At 29.6% G+C, this 15,833-nt stretch overlaps 2 long non-coding RNA genes across 3 annotated transcripts; both read left to right on the top strand.

Moving 5' to 3' along the window:
- Positions 1-7,615: 7,615 nt before the first annotated feature.
- LOC145641806 (uncharacterized) lies at positions 7,616-11,063 on the top strand. The gene is made up of 3 exons (XR_014115527.1): positions 7,616-8,192; positions 10,707-10,827; positions 10,919-11,063. It is a non-coding gene; the product is annotated as an uncharacterized LOC145641806 (long non-coding RNA).
- A 2,280-nt stretch (positions 11,064-13,343) lies between these two features.
- Positions 13,344-15,104, top strand: LOC145641807 (uncharacterized). 2 transcript variants are annotated; one of them, XR_014115529.1, is made up of 2 exons: positions 13,344-13,517; positions 14,593-15,104. It is a non-coding gene; the product is annotated as an uncharacterized LOC145641807 (long non-coding RNA). The 2 variants fall into 2 exon arrangements; XR_014115528.1 differs by having other exon boundaries at positions 14,590-15,104.
- The last annotated feature ends 729 nt before the right edge of the window (positions 15,105-15,833 follow it).

The following is a 15,833-nucleotide window of genomic DNA, read 5'->3' as shown; positions in this document are numbered from 1 at the left end:
TTTTTTCACCCAACTATTAACTTAAACTTAACCAAAATCAAATAAATTTAACTAACCCTTATTCTACCTTTTTCTCTCATCTCTACTAATGTTTTCATGCTTTGAACTTTATCTTACTACCCCTTAAATACCGATAAATAGTCCTTTAATCCCTTCCATTTAGTCACACCAAAATAAAAAATCTTCCCCAACTTCTCAAGATTCGTGACTTTCCTTACTTATATCCCTTTCTTGTCTTTACTTTCTTTCCTTGTTGTTTGCTACTCAAATTGCCGCCAAGTTGCCGTCACTGCTGCCACCACGTTGCTACGTTGCCACCACCACACTGTTCCCTTCTTCCTCCCTTATCGCAGCACACATACAAAAAAAAAAACAAAAAAAAAACTCTCCTTCTCTTTAATTCTTTATAATATTATTATTGTTATAATTATTATGATTATTATATTAATTTTTTATACTAATAATATTATATGCTACTTAATTTTGAAATGAATGAATTAATTCTAATACTAATAATATTATTATGCTTACTAACATAAATTATTGTTAAAAATAATTAAAGATATTTCATGCACAAGTAGTCAAGTAGAGTAGTATTTCTAGTTTTGTGTTTAATTGTTAACCTTATATTAATTAAGGTTATTGTAATTGTGTAGGAGGATTCTCTCGATAGTAACTTTAATACTGAATTGACACCACCTCTTCTCTCTCCTCTAGCTCTCTTCTAGGCTGGGTTTATTTTCTTAGCCATTTAAGCCATAAATAATCTTATTTTTACGCAAATTAAGTAGTCCTATGTTTGATTTGTTTTCTTTAATTTAATTTAGTTTTTTTTGTTTGTTTTGTTCTCTCCATTTGTGAAAGTTTGTCCTAATTTTAAGGGGTTTTCCCAAATTTTTGATATTTTGATTAAAATTTAGTTTTTTTTTGTTAGTTTTGCTTTTTTATATTTTACAATAATCAGAAATACAAATCATTAAAATTGTGCATTGGAAAATATGAAAAATAGAAATGCGTTAACTAAAAAAAATTGAAGGTAGTACTTTACTCCTTAATTTGGGGCCCCTTATTCATTTGGGCCTGGGGGGTCGCCCCACAAAACACTTCCCAAGGTTGGTCCAAAATTTAAAAATTCCTTCGACCTCTCTTTCTCTTCCTACTTGATCCCCCCACCCCTCTTTCCATCTCCCCCGCTTTGCCCCTTTTTTTTCTTTGCTTCTCCCAAACATAACTCCACCCCACCCAGCTTTCGTGCCACCAGTCCCAAAAGCCTAAATAAGTGAGCATTATAAAGTAGAGGTGAATGTTCGGTTTGCGATGTGGTTTATAGTCTAAATCAAAACCAAATCATATTATTTCGGTTTGAGATTTTTCATACCACATCACACCATATTGTTATTCGGTCAAAGTAAACCACACTGATTTTAATTCGGTTTTCTTAAAAAAAAAATCCAAACCACACCGCAACTTTTGAGACCTAGTGTTTTGAGCTTTAATTTGTAACTTTTTTTGAGCGAAACTCGCGATCACTTGTTTTTGACCTATATAGTAGAGATATAGATCTGATTTGGGTCATAATTTAGATATGAGCCTATTCAGTTTGGTTTTCGAATTTTAAAACCTTAAAAATCGAAACGAAACCGTAATTTTTCTATTTCTCAAACTACACCGAACTATATTTAAAAAAACGGAACTACATTACTAATTTTATTTGGTTTGCGGTTCGGTACAGTTTTAATATGTATTAGTTTTACCTCTATTATAAAGTTATATGTCATACTGTTCATTGCAATACTCATATTTATTTCTTATTAATATATCCTTTCAATTATTATACAAAGAAATATTTATTTCTTATTGATATGTCCCTTCAATTATTATACAAAGAAATATTTATTTCTTATTGATATGTCCCTTCAAGTAATATACAAATGCACTGTTGTTAAAACTTGTCATCAATGGCTCACCCTACCGGCCCAATTTGACCCGCTTGAAAAATGCGGTTTTGGGCAAGCATAAATTGTATTTTTAGTTCAAAACACTAGTTGGGCCTGATTTGAAAAAGCCCAAAACGACTTTGGCCTGATAAGCCTGACATTATTTTGTGGGTTTAGGCACAAAATTTTATACAAAGGCCTACCCCGACCTAATTTTGATCACCTCTAAATGTAGATTAATCCTTAGGAGAAAATTGAAAAAAACACGGGAAATAATAATTTGTATATGCTATAATAGTAGTTAAAAAGGAGAGATCATAACATAATACTTCTAAGATACACATTATTGTCACATTTAAAGCCCTGTTTTATAAGATTTGATAAAAGTAATTAAAATAGTAACTTACCTTATATATATTAAGTTTGTTTCACACTCAACACGGGGCTCTTATAATCACCTTTTGTAGTTTATGTTTGTGCCCTCTATTTAGGTCGGTCTTATATCATGAAAAGTCAAGTGAGAAGAAGGCTATGAGCTGGCTTTACAATGTTAGTTGAGGGTGTTTTGTTGTGACGAAGGTGGTTTGAGGTTGTTTTAATTATGATAGACTTTCAATAATGTAATTTTATTTTTTTTAGGTAGGACGTTACATTATTCTTATGAATGACTGAAGAGCTTGTTGTAAAATGCTCAAGTTTTAGGGTTTGAGCTATATATACTTATAGACAATCATAAAAGGAGTGACAAAAGAAATGAAGAAAGTTCAAGTTTAAAAATAGCAAGATAGACACAATCTTCATTAGTTGTTATCCAGAGAGTTATGGCTGGTTTTGGAATTTTGTTAATTGGTAACGTATTGGATAATGAATAAGTTAATATAGATAATAAAATGATATAAAAACGAAATGGAGAAATAAATTGCTTGTATGGACCTGTGTACATTAGTGGTAGGGCATGTTCTGATTGACTGAATTGAACTGAACATAACTGAATATTTTATGAGATAAGGAAATTAAGAACTGAACTGAATTGAACTTATTGGAGCTGAACTAAACTAAACTGAACTGAATTGAAAATAATCTGAAGAGAATAGACCCTTATTCTACACCGAAATCCTATCACGTGATCTTTAACCTAAAAAAGGCATCTTCTTTATTTCTCCTCTAAATAAGATCTTCATTTACTCCTCATTCTTTCTTTCTCTAGTAAGGCCCTGTTTGATTCACCTTAATTTTGCTGAACTGAAATTATTTTTACTGAACTGAACTTAATTTTACTGAACTGAAATTATTTTTACTGAACTTAAATTATTTTTACTGAACTGAAAGTATTTTTTACTGATTTTCTATTATAATTCTTCTTTAAGAAAACTGAATTTTACTGAACTGGACTTATTTTTAGTGAACTGAAATTATTTTAACTGAACTGAAATTAATTTTACTGAACTGAACTCATTTTTACTGAACTGAAATTATTTTTACTTAATATTATTTTTTTAAGGTGAAGAGAACAGGGCCTAAATCTGAAATTTTGAGCTAAAAAAATGCATTCATTTATATCAATTTCATCATCATTTTATTTTTTGTTTTTTGACTTTTTCACGATTGCTTCATTTATTTCTTTGCATTCATAATAATTTTTGTGAGATAATCAATTAACCTATACTAAAAGCGAATCTAAAATGACATTTGTCACAATGTCATTAAAAATTTTCCCGCCCAATTTTACTTTCTATTTTTATGCAGATTATATATTGAAGGAAATCATTTTATAATAATTTAAAATATCTTTCTTCCAATTAAAATTCTTAACAATAATAATTCTCCATATAAACCTAACTGATATATTTTTACATATACGTAGTATTTTATATTAGGTATTATTTTTATATAAAAAAAATGAGGCGAGTATTATTAAACAATATTGCTATACATTATTTTAGTTTTCGATAATACTATTAACTTTTTTTCATCCAATTTTTTACTTTTGCAATAATGTTTAATTCAATCAAAAATAAAATCATTTTGTTAAGACATATATACACACTTTATTTTCTACTCTTAAAAGTTGTATTAATAATAACGCAGAACGTGCAGGTACTATATAACCTTAGATTTTTTTTTTAAAAAAATAAAATAAAAAAATAAAGCCTCTTTTTTTCTAAGTGTCACTAGCTAATCTAAGACATTGATATAGTTAGGTATAAAAGTTAAAGTTATATTTATTTTTGAATTAATATTATGAGTATAATTTATTTTATAAAAATATACAATAACCTTTTTCTAAAAGTTAATAATAACCGTGCATTGCACGGGACTTAAACTAGTTGCTTAACTATAATATTATAAAATATAAGTGGGTACTTGGGGAATAAAAAATTTTAGGTAAACATAATAGAGTTAATAATAATATAATTTATTAAAATTATAAGAAAAATATTATTGGGTTTGAGTGAGGATCATGATTGGAGATTGATATAATATTAAAATGTACTTCAATTCCTTCGTATTTTCAATTTCTTTACTTTGACTTTTTACACCATTTACATATTCCACTTTAATTAACATTAATAACTTTTTTATACTTCTCCCATTCCATAATAGCTGACATACACTTTGACCTTTTTTATTATTTATTTACTTAATTTGGCTATAGTTTTTTACTACTCCATCTGTCCCTTAATTAGATGTCTATTTTCCTTGTTCAGGATTTTAAAATTAGATGCCTATTTTCTTTTTAGGTAAGTGATTTGTTTACCAAATTATCCTTATTCTCCAAATTTATTTTCCAAAATGTCCCCACAATATTCCCCAAATAATTATGATGTGGCACTACTTTATTTACTTTTGCTTTTGGCATTTAATGGTTGCACAAATATATTTTATTCTCTCTCCTCCTCATTCCCCATTTGAACAATTGCAATCCATATGCCATATTAAATGAATTTGATTGGTCCATTTATTTTTCATAAACAAATATCATTGGTCTTTTTTTTCGTAAAGGATTGTTGACATGTGCAAGCATTTAATTTCATTATGTTTTATTTTATTCAAATTAACAATAATAAATGGCTTTTTATTCCCTTTGTACTTCTCAATCATGGGTTTTAAGAGTATCCACAATGGTTATGCATAAGTACCTGCTAGCAATTATAGCTACATGCTAGCCATTGTGGAGCTACAACCTCTTGTAGCTAACCCAAACTACATAGCTCTAAAGAGCTATGTAGTTTCACTCCACCCAATGTTATTATATTTATTTGTTTAATATATTTTATGTATTTCTTTCTTTCTTTGTTTATTTATTTATGTTTCCTCCTTCATGTAATACTTGGGATGTTGGGGTGGACATGTAGTTTAAGAAAACTACAAGTGGGTCCATTTAAAATATTTGTTTATTGTATAAACTATTCTCTTTTGTATTTTTATAGTGTAAGAAAACAACAAAGTAGGGTGAGAGTGGGGTAGGTGATGAGAGAGAAAATGTGGGTTATTTTTATTTTTTTTAATTAGGGGTCTCATTCTATTTTTAGTAATGTTTCAAGAATTGGACGACGGACGAAAATGGAAACTGTGTCAAGTATTATGGGGTGGAGGGAGTATAAAAGAATGTGGCTTACTATTGTAAAGGTTGTAGCTTAAATCATGTAGCTTGGAGATTTATGATGTGACAACCCAAAACTACATCTACATGTAGCTAGCCATTGTGGATGCTCTTAGGATATTTCAAGTTCCTTAATTCCCGTATAATTAAAGGATGGAGGGAATAGCATGCATGTTATAAATAAATGTTATCATGAAAAATGTTGTTGGATAAGTATTACTATTGATTTTATAATATCGACGTTTTTATAAATTTTAATTATCATATACTTGTAATTACATATATTTGAATGGAATTACTTATATTTAGGGATGTCAAACTTGACACCTTTATTAATGGAATAGTAGAAGTAGTAAGAAAAATATGGTCATATGGGTATTTGTTAGAACGATCTTAATGTAACTTTTAAATATGAACTTTTTATAATTTAAGGTCTATTCTGTTCATTTAATTTTTACTTATTTTAGGTCTAATAAGTTCAAATAAGTTCAGTTAAGTTTAGGAAAAATAAGTTCAGATAAGTTTAATTTAAAATAAATTCTGATAGATAAGGGTTGCCCAAGTTCAAATAACAACTAAAATAAGTTTTAATAAGATAAGATTAGTTTAATAAAGTTAAGGTAAGTTTAGGTAAATTCAAATAAGTTAAGTTAAGTTCAGATAAGTGAAAATCAGGTGAATCGAACGCACCCTTATACTCCCCGTCCCTTTATATTTGTTCTATTTTTCTTTTTAGCCAGTCTCTTTAAGTTTTCTGCATGTTAGTTTTCTAGGGATCACACTTTTACCCTCACAACTAGTACATTAGTCTCACCACTTTTCTCTTTCATAAACTTTTTCAGCTAAAATTTAAAGTAAGTTCACTTATATGGGGCAAAAAATAAGGGATTGAGGGATTTTTTTTATAAGAAAGATGGAGGGAGCATTTCAAATTTATTAATAAGGATGATTTTGTGGTTGAAGTTTGAAAGTGGCAAACATAATTTTTTTTAAAATGAATGGTTAAGATTTAATAATTTTTGAATTATATTTTAGTGTTAATATTAATTAAAATCAATTAATTATTTCTTGACAAATAATTTAATTTTATTTATTTTTCTGATTTATAATTTTATTAATAATAAAAAATGAATTTCATAAATTAATTTGGAAATTAATCGAATATAATAGTTAACTTTGAAAATTTTGAAATGAATTTCCTAAAATAAGGAAAATGAATTATAAGTAATTTTAGCATTTAAAAATAATTTAATTCATTAAATCACAACGTCCAATTTTAAAAATTAAAGATATTATTTTTCAATATTCTGCATTGGTATAAGTACCAAAATTCTACATTGACATCTATGGTCAATCAAACAAAATCATTTAAATAAAAAAGAAATTTTATTAGTTCGAGAAAACTTTTATCTCATGTAACACTTATAAAAAATAATTATATCATTAATTAGTACTCCTTTTTTTATTTTAGGCACGTATGTCAATATAAAATTTTGACCAACAATATCTTTTATTATTAATAAATAAAACTTATAACAATTGAACGTTATTAACTATTCATTGAGATGATGCCAACAAGTATTAATTAAAAATTAAACTATAGCTTTCTTATGTATAAATCACTAATACGTACGAGTCAAAGTGGATTATATGAATAATGCAAAATATTAATGCATTTCATTTTCCGTATTAAATAATTTGACGTGATTTTTTCAAAAATATGGTAAAGAGAAGAATTTTAATCTACCCTAATTTAGAAGTAAAAAAAACCTTAAAATGCATTAATGTCAGAGATAATAGTGTCCAAGTGAATAGTATAGATAGATGAGAAAACAACCAACACAAGGGGTAGAACATTAAGAAAATTCAAACCCCATGATGTAACTCCTCTTTATGAAGGTAATATTTTGGAATTTAAAGCAGTATTTCTAAATTATTTTTACTTCCTTAATAGTGTAAGAAAATCCAAAATCAATACTAATAAAGAGGTCAAGATTATTTCCAATTTAATAAAAAAATCTGGTATTAAAACAGCCCACTGGAAAAATTGAATAGCCCATGGTTTTCTCTCTCCTAAAAAAACCAACCGTTATTGTTATCCATCCTAAAAAATCACCCCTTTTTATACTCTTTCTTCTTCCTCAATTTCTCCTTCTTACGGTGTCAACAACTTTGTTCTTAAATTTCACATCAAAATTTTTCTTTTTTTTTTTACTTTTTTTTTGTACTTGATCTTCCTCATTTTTTGGCAACTTACAAACTAGTACAAAAATAAATAAATAAAACAACCATTTTTAATTTTTTTTTTGGGATTTTAATAACACCATTTTTTTTAAAAAAAAATGAGTTAATTTATTGGTAGCCTAGATTAAAATTTTGGGTTTTAAAGAAAATTTTAAATTAACCATTTGTGGATTTATTGGAATTATTTTCATGGGAATTGAGCCTGATTATAGTGACAAAATAGCAATAGATATCGAAAAAACGACCACTAGTAGGAGCAAGTCGTCCCGGAAGAACCAACGACGGAATCGTAAAATGGCGACGGTTCAGACGTTGTTTAACGTCTGTAAGGAGGTGTTTGCCGATGGTGGTGTCGGGTTTATCCCCCGTCCCGATGACGTCGAACGGTTGCGCTCTATTTTGAGTATGTTTTGTTGAATTGTTTTTTTTTTTTTTTTTTTTTTTTTTTTTTTTTTTTTTTTTTGGCAAATAGAGTATGAATTTATTATATTTTGGGAATTGAGATCTATTTTTAATGTAGAGTTATCTATTTCTAATAGTTCTTCTTGTTTCAACTTGTTGTGTAAAATTGTTGCAGTCAAATCAAAACAGTTAAACAGGAAGAACATTTAAAAACAGTTTAGTTTTACCTATATAAATGCAGCAGTGTTTTTTTTTTTAAATTGAACAATTTAATTCAGCAATGTTGGTGTGTTGGCAAGGTCATTTTATTTAGCTATGTTGGTGTGTTGGTCATCTTAATTCAGCAATGTTGGTGTGTTGGTATATTTATATATATGAGGTTGATTGTTGGAAAAATGCAAGTAAATGTTTTTTTTGCTTAGGTTTTAAATAGATTAAAAAAAAGAAGAATTTTATCATTTCAATGAATTTTAATAGAAGATCCTGTTATACTGAGTTTGACTTTGATTCCTTATTGTATGTCATTTTTGGAAATTTGGATTTTTATAAGCCTTTTGAGTAAAAAAAGAAAAGCCATGAGAAGGTACTTTCTTTTGTGTCTAACGATTCATTTGATGTTGTCCCCAGTCATATTGCATGATACTATTTATTTCGTGTCATGAGATTTGTTACCGATGATAGATGTTAACTAATTTAGCTGGTCATTTCCGACTTACCCATTTTACATCATTGACTTTTGTGACTCTTTTTACCCCCGACAAATGATTTTAGCATTTTGAGAAAGATGATTGGTCTTACAATAATCAATTTATAGTAGTTACTCATTGTGTGACTCTTTATAATACCCCATATTTGTGTTATTTCTATCATCTTCTCATCACTTAGTACTAGTTGTGGCACAGTAGGAATGCTACTATAATAACTACAGTAACTTCTTAGTAAAGAATGGAGTATATTTTTAAATTCAATATGGGAGGTTTCAAATTTTTTATTGGTTCTCGTGTTGTCTTATTTGAATTGTTTCATAGTTAATAATTTACTAAGGTGTATGAAAATTCTATAAACTATATGTAACTTGTTGACTGATGCCTTTTTAATAAAATACTTTTATGGGATTATTATATAGTTGAGCGCAAAATAATAATGCAACTAGCTATAGTTGTGATGCTTAAAAAAATCATGTGTGAATTGCATAAATAAAATAAGTGAACATTTCTAATGCAACTTGGTATATGTCAAATTTTCATGTATAGTTTGCTTATGTATTTATGTATTTATTAATTCTTCTTTTCTACCATGTTTCTTTCTGCTGTTAAAAGATCATATTCTTTTTATGCTCACAAACAGTGTTAGGATATACATTAATTGAAAGCAATCCCCATTTTTTCACTTTGTTGATAGTTTCCATTTGGGAATTGATTTTGGCACACCCTAAATTAATTTAGGCACACCCCTATGTGAGAAGAGCATAGAAAACTGTGCTCTCACATAGGGGTGTGCCAAAATCAATTTAGGGTGTGCCAAAATCATTTCCCTTTCCATTTATATTAGTGTTATTAATTAGAATATGGTATGTTTGCTACAGGGGAACATGTTAATGTAATTCACTTCTATTTTCCAAGTTACTCCATACAAAACTTGTCTAAAAACACTAGTGTACCATGATTCAGATGCACACGTTCTGAACTATGCTTTCTTACACCCACCCACTTTTTCTCATTTAATTGTCTTCCGTATCCACCTTTTTTCTTACACGCACCACCACAAAAATATTCTTTTTCCAATTGTGTTAATTTGCGTGCAAATAGTTAGTGTCGGAAACTTTAAAGAACGAAGGTAGTACATATTATTAAATGCTTGGTTAAATTACATATTGATACGTGAAAATTACTATATTTACATTGCATTTTTATTCTATTCTAGATCCTTCTGAATCTATCTTAGCATATTGCTTCCTGTTCTAAAAATTTTACACGTGCTGTGTAGAGGTGTCAATTCGAGTGTATAGGTTGAGTTTGGTAAAGTTGGGCTGGGCTAGGTTTATTTTGAATTTGAGTCATGCTCAATTTTTGAGCCAAACCGAAATCCGAATTTGTTTATTTTTTTCCCTTCTGAGTCGGGTCGGATCGGTGTTGGCCACCTTACTGCTGTTTTGAACATCCTAATGAATCTTATCTTCGTAAAGTTGGGGTTGGATTTCATCTGAATAGCTTAAACCTCATGGAAAACATAGTTGTTCTTTTGCGTGGCCTTATTGTGTTTAAATATGGATGCATGTATGTTTTCTTGCTGATGGTGGTTGTATTGTAGAATAATCTTATTCTTAACTACTTAAGTTTTTATTCCATGACCTTTCTTGAGTTTGTTCTTGAAGCAAGAACATCTTTCTACTTTTTTAAAAAAAATAAAATAAAATTTAGTGCAATAAGTTAAGGGTTTTTCAGTCATATATTAGTATTAAACTCTATAGTAGAATTCCTTGAGAATCTCACTATTAAATGATTTGTGTCTACAGATAGCTTGACACAAGATGATGTTGGATTAAGCCCAGAATTGCCATACTTTAGATCCATTAGGATTGGGAATAGTCGAGCTCCTATCATAACTTACCTGCACCTATATGAATGTGACAAGTTTTCGGTATGGTTCGTTGTACTCATTGTATCGATCTATCTTTAGATTCTTTACTAAAGTGGTGCAATTAGTTTGATTAATTGTTTTAATATTGTAGATTGGAATATTTTGCTTGCCGCCGTCAGGTGTATTGCCCCTTCATAACCATCCAGGAATGACTGTTTTCAGCAAACTTCTCTTTGGGACCATGCATATCAAATCATATGATTGGGTAAAAGGCGATCCTTACTCCACTGCTGTTTCAAACGGTAAGATTTTCTTTAAAGTAGTGCTTTATATACACTAGCACTGCTCCTGTCACTTGCATTTTGCCTTTAGGAAATATCAGCTTTTCAGCCCGCCTTCAAAAAAGTTCAAAGTCATAGTTCAAAGAACGATGTAAAACTGTTAGAACACACACACCAAGTTCAATTGTAGTTCATGTACATCAGATATAGTATATATGCTCTCTTTATTCTAGTTCCTCATTTGTCATAAACTCAAAATCGTGATTTTAGAGATTTAATTGTTTTCAAAATGTTTATTTCTCTTTTTTGCTGATCCCAATATGTCACAAAATTATATGTTTTCTCCTTATTCATTTATTTATATAAGAATAATAGCATGTTGTTTTTATCTTTGAGAAACTAAGGGTTGATGAACTCATTTGATATGATGGTTGACAGATGTTCCTTCGGCTAGGTTGGCAAAGCTTACTGTTAATGAAGATTTTGTTGCCCCTTGCAACACTTCTATCCTCTATCCAGCAGCAGGTGGGAATATGCATTGTTTTACAGCTATGACAGCATGTGCAGTTCTTGATGTTCTGGGCCCTCCATACTCTGATCCTGATGGTCGGCACTGTACATACTATAAGGAATATCCTTTCGATCATTTTTCAGGTACCTACTTTGTGGTTATACTGTCACCACTATAAAATGGTAAAAATATCTTTAAAATATGCGATATTTAAGCTGAATTGGGTCTTTGAAATGGAGAAGTACTGAATCATTTGTTATGTTTATTGTATGTTATGTAGTTAGCCATTTAATATTGTGTTGGGTGGCTATTCTATTAACCATTTAGTCTTGTTAGTAGTGAAAAATCAATAGTATATATATTTCACGGAAATTATAACGATTTTTTTTAAAAAAAAAAAATTGATTGCATCACGATTGAAGTTGTAACAGAATTTATTGTTTGAATTGAATTGCCAAAATTATAGATTTTCTGCTAATGAAATCATAATCACATTCTTAATTACACTCCTCCATTTTCTTGAGTTTCTACTCAGTAACTACGCAAACCTAGAAAAAGTGAAAATAGGGACCATGCATGGGTAAAGAGATAAAGAGTAGATTTTTGTTAAATAAATTAGGCCCTACAAAATGGGGATATGGTGATAACAAAATGAAAAAAATAGTTTTCATAAAGGAATGAACTAAAGCAAAGTGAATGGAACTTAGAAAAATGGATGAAAATGGAAAGTGAGAAGTTGGAAAAACCGAGGAAATATTATTTGATACTATGTAGTGTTTTAGTAGTTTGTGGAGAATTGTTTGGTGGGTATTTTAGAAGATGACCTTTGGCAGTCTTCAACCCTTTTTAACCACTAGTTTTTTTTTTTTTTTTTTTTTTTTTTTTTTTTTTTTTTTTTTTTTTTTTTTTTTTTTTTTTTAACAAAGAACGTAAACATCCTTTATATTCAACATAGAAAAATAATAATAGGAACAACCGATTTAATTATTAATAATTAATACATCCCATTTAGTATTAATGTATTGTATTAATTATACTTTGTTTAATTTTCATTATTTACTAGCTAAAAAAACTACCAAAGTAGACGGAAGTGTAATTTAAATTTATTATCGTAACATTGATTAAAAATATACTTAAATAATAAGAATATAGCTTTTATCCCTATATAACAAGTGATTTAGGTGTTCGGGTTGACCTAACAATTTTTACCGTTATAATATAAAAAAATAGCTATTCTACTTGTAATGATGTTGTATGCGAGTAATTATTTTCATAGATCATTGTGAACAAATTGAAAACTTTTTTAGTCCATTTTATACAAAACATAACTTATTATTTTTTTTTTTATATTTAATTTTAATGGTAAGAAGAATGTCTATCCTAGAAGGGGCGATGTAAGAAAAATCCCTCCTAGAATGTATTTGATGAGATTCGACACCTGGCCTCACGCCTGGAAGTCAGGGAACTAGCCAACTACTCTAACCTCCTATCTCAAAATCTTAAAACTTGTGGTGTTAGATATTATGAAGTTTGAGATTTTATACTAAAACCAAATGGTGATAGCAAGAGTAATTCCTTAAGCTTTTAAGGTTATATTTTATCTGTTTTTCTGGTGTGAGACGAATCACATGTGGACAATAATGCGGATTTAACACTCCCCTTCACATTTGCCCACACGTGAGTTCCCTTAGAATTAGAGCACACTATAAGGCACACATTTATAATTCTCATTAGGGAATGAACATCTAATAAAAGTCCCTTAACTAGTGGCTTGATATTAACACCTAATTGTTAAAGAGCCTAGATACCATGCCCGGAATGAGTCAGCTAATAGTTTTATTTTCGGTCACACCCCTTATACAAAAGCCCTTTGGACACGGGATGCTGCATGGGCCTTCTTTTGCCCAATGCTAAATATTTCTTTGTGCTAGTGGTCTAACCTTAAGGAAAATTAGAAGGTATTGTTCACTAGTTAGCAACACTCTAGATACATTTTCTAAATTTGTTTGGTCAAAAAGTTATTGCTTATATTTTTATGGTAGTTAAGGCAATTGGAGAATGTTGATGTGGTGAGTGTAAAAGAAAAGAGGATAAAGTAAGAAAGAAACTAAAAGGTGGATTTAAGTATGAAAAATGATGAAGAAGCAAGTGAAAGTGAGTAGAATAGTGTAAATATTGTGGAGGTTAGGGAAGGTAAAATAGTAAATGGAATTTATTAAAAATGGAATAAAGTGTTTAAACTTCTAGTAATGGACAAATAAGAAAATTGTAAAGAATATCTAAATATTATGGGGATAATCGGATAAGGAAAGGTAAGATAGTAAATGGGGATTATAAAAAATGGAATAAAGTAAAAGCGTTTAAGCACTTAGTAAAGTACTAATGAGGAAATTGTTGAGAACATCTAGTAACAGGAGGTAGTACTAGAAAAACCCGATCTTTTTCCTTTGGTGTTATGTTATTACTTTAGCAGGAGCTTGCTGTTTACCTTGTGCATCATGGTCATTTCCTATAAACGTACATGATCCAATGTGATTGTTGTGACTGTTACCACAGCTGCATGTGAAAATATTTCATGACAGAATCAAGAGTTTATGAAATAGAGTTATGCTGGTTAATGGGAATCTGAATTGTTAGAGCTTTCAACTCTAGTCTTCTTTTTTAATTGACTAACTAGTATCCCAAAATCAATTTCGTGAGTGATGAGATGAACAGTAAACTAAAATGTTCCTCTATATTTTGAATTAACTTTCTCACTCCTGAAATTTTAGCCATTTAGCTCATTAAATTAAGTAAAAAATTCATTTACTTAATTTGCTATTTAGTGACCAAGAAGTTATTTGGAGTGTTTATTTTTTGTAAAAGCTGTAAATGATTGTCCCCTTTAATTAAGTGCTAGTTTGCTTCATGTGTATGAGGGTTTGAAGTTTATTTGAGAAGCTGTTTCGATGCCTTAGGTTTTTTAAAAATAATTATTGCAATTTACTTTTATGGTAACATAATACAGCTTATCTAATTCATTTGTCACAGTAGATGGCCTATATGGGCTTGAACAGGAAAAGGATCGTCTTGCATGGCTTCAAGAGAGAGAGAAACCTCGCGGCTTGACAGTTTTTGGGGCGCCATATAGAGGTCCTAAGATTGTGGATGGTTGAGCCGAGTTGTTACTCTAGGCGTCTCTAGCACATTGCCCTTGCTGCAAAGTCATGATCCTTCAGAGCTTCAATGCTTATTTTTTGTAAAAATTTAATTTTGATAGTTTTCATATGCAAATATTGTACCCTATGAAGTTTCTCCAAAGATCTTGTTAGGATTAAAGCCTTTTACATAAATAGGAGAAAACAGGAAATGAAAGAAATTAACAGGATGAAAGACAGGTAGATGAAGGATTGGGAGATAGAGTTTAAGAATAGAAATTTGAAAGGGACATATTTAGATTGAGCCAAAATTTTCAAGAGCGCGTTGAGGAACTTTAACCTTTGGAAGCCTTTGTTTTTTTTTTTATTTTGGGTGCGAAACCCTACTCAATTGAATTGTTTTAGTAATATGCGTTATAGTGTTTGTCAAAAAAAAAAAAAAGCGTTATAATGATTATTAATTCTCTTTGCTAAGAGTGAGAGATAACTCAAGTGGTTAGAGCTTCCCTCCAGGTTCTAAGAGATCTTGGGATTGATTCTCACCCCACCCTTGTGGGGCTTGTGGCTCTCTAAACACACACAAAAAAAAAAAAACTAAATTCTCTTTGCTGCACCAAATTGTACATTTTGCATGAAATATGCACGTTGTACAGTGTACACAAGCTACCAAACAAGCTGTTAAATTGTTGGTACCTAGTGATTGGACTCCCGGATGACGAGTCCAGTTACACACAATATCTTTTCTATGCCATTTAAGGAATTAGAAGTGTGACATTTACAAAACCTAGGAAATATTCAAGACAATTAACTCTTAGAAAATACAAGTTTCTTACTAGATTCGTCTAATTGTTAGACCTTGATAGATTCATCTAATAGTCTTGATATGTATTTTCAACATACCAAATTTTATATGCTTTACGTATTATTTGCTCCGTAGCCATATCTACTTTATAGTTTTGGTTGAGTGAAATTGAGGAGAAAAAAAATTGTAAGACCTAAAGTAATTTTCAGTTGTGGTCTCTAATGTACGTTCATGGTATAATTTAATCTTTAAAGGATGATTTTTAAAGGAAATTGAGACAATTATTAAGGGACAAAAGACGAAGAACATAATTAGAAATATTATATTAATAATGT

This window comes from Chenopodium album, chromosome 8 (genome assembly GCF_948465745.1).
Source record: "Chenopodium album chromosome 8, dcCheAlbu1.1, whole genome shotgun sequence".
NCBI classification, from domain to species: domain Eukaryota; kingdom Viridiplantae; phylum Streptophyta; class Magnoliopsida; order Caryophyllales; family Amaranthaceae; genus Chenopodium; species Chenopodium album.
The sequence above is the reverse complement of the archived record's forward strand: the minus strand, read 5'-3'. Positions and strand labels throughout refer to the sequence as shown.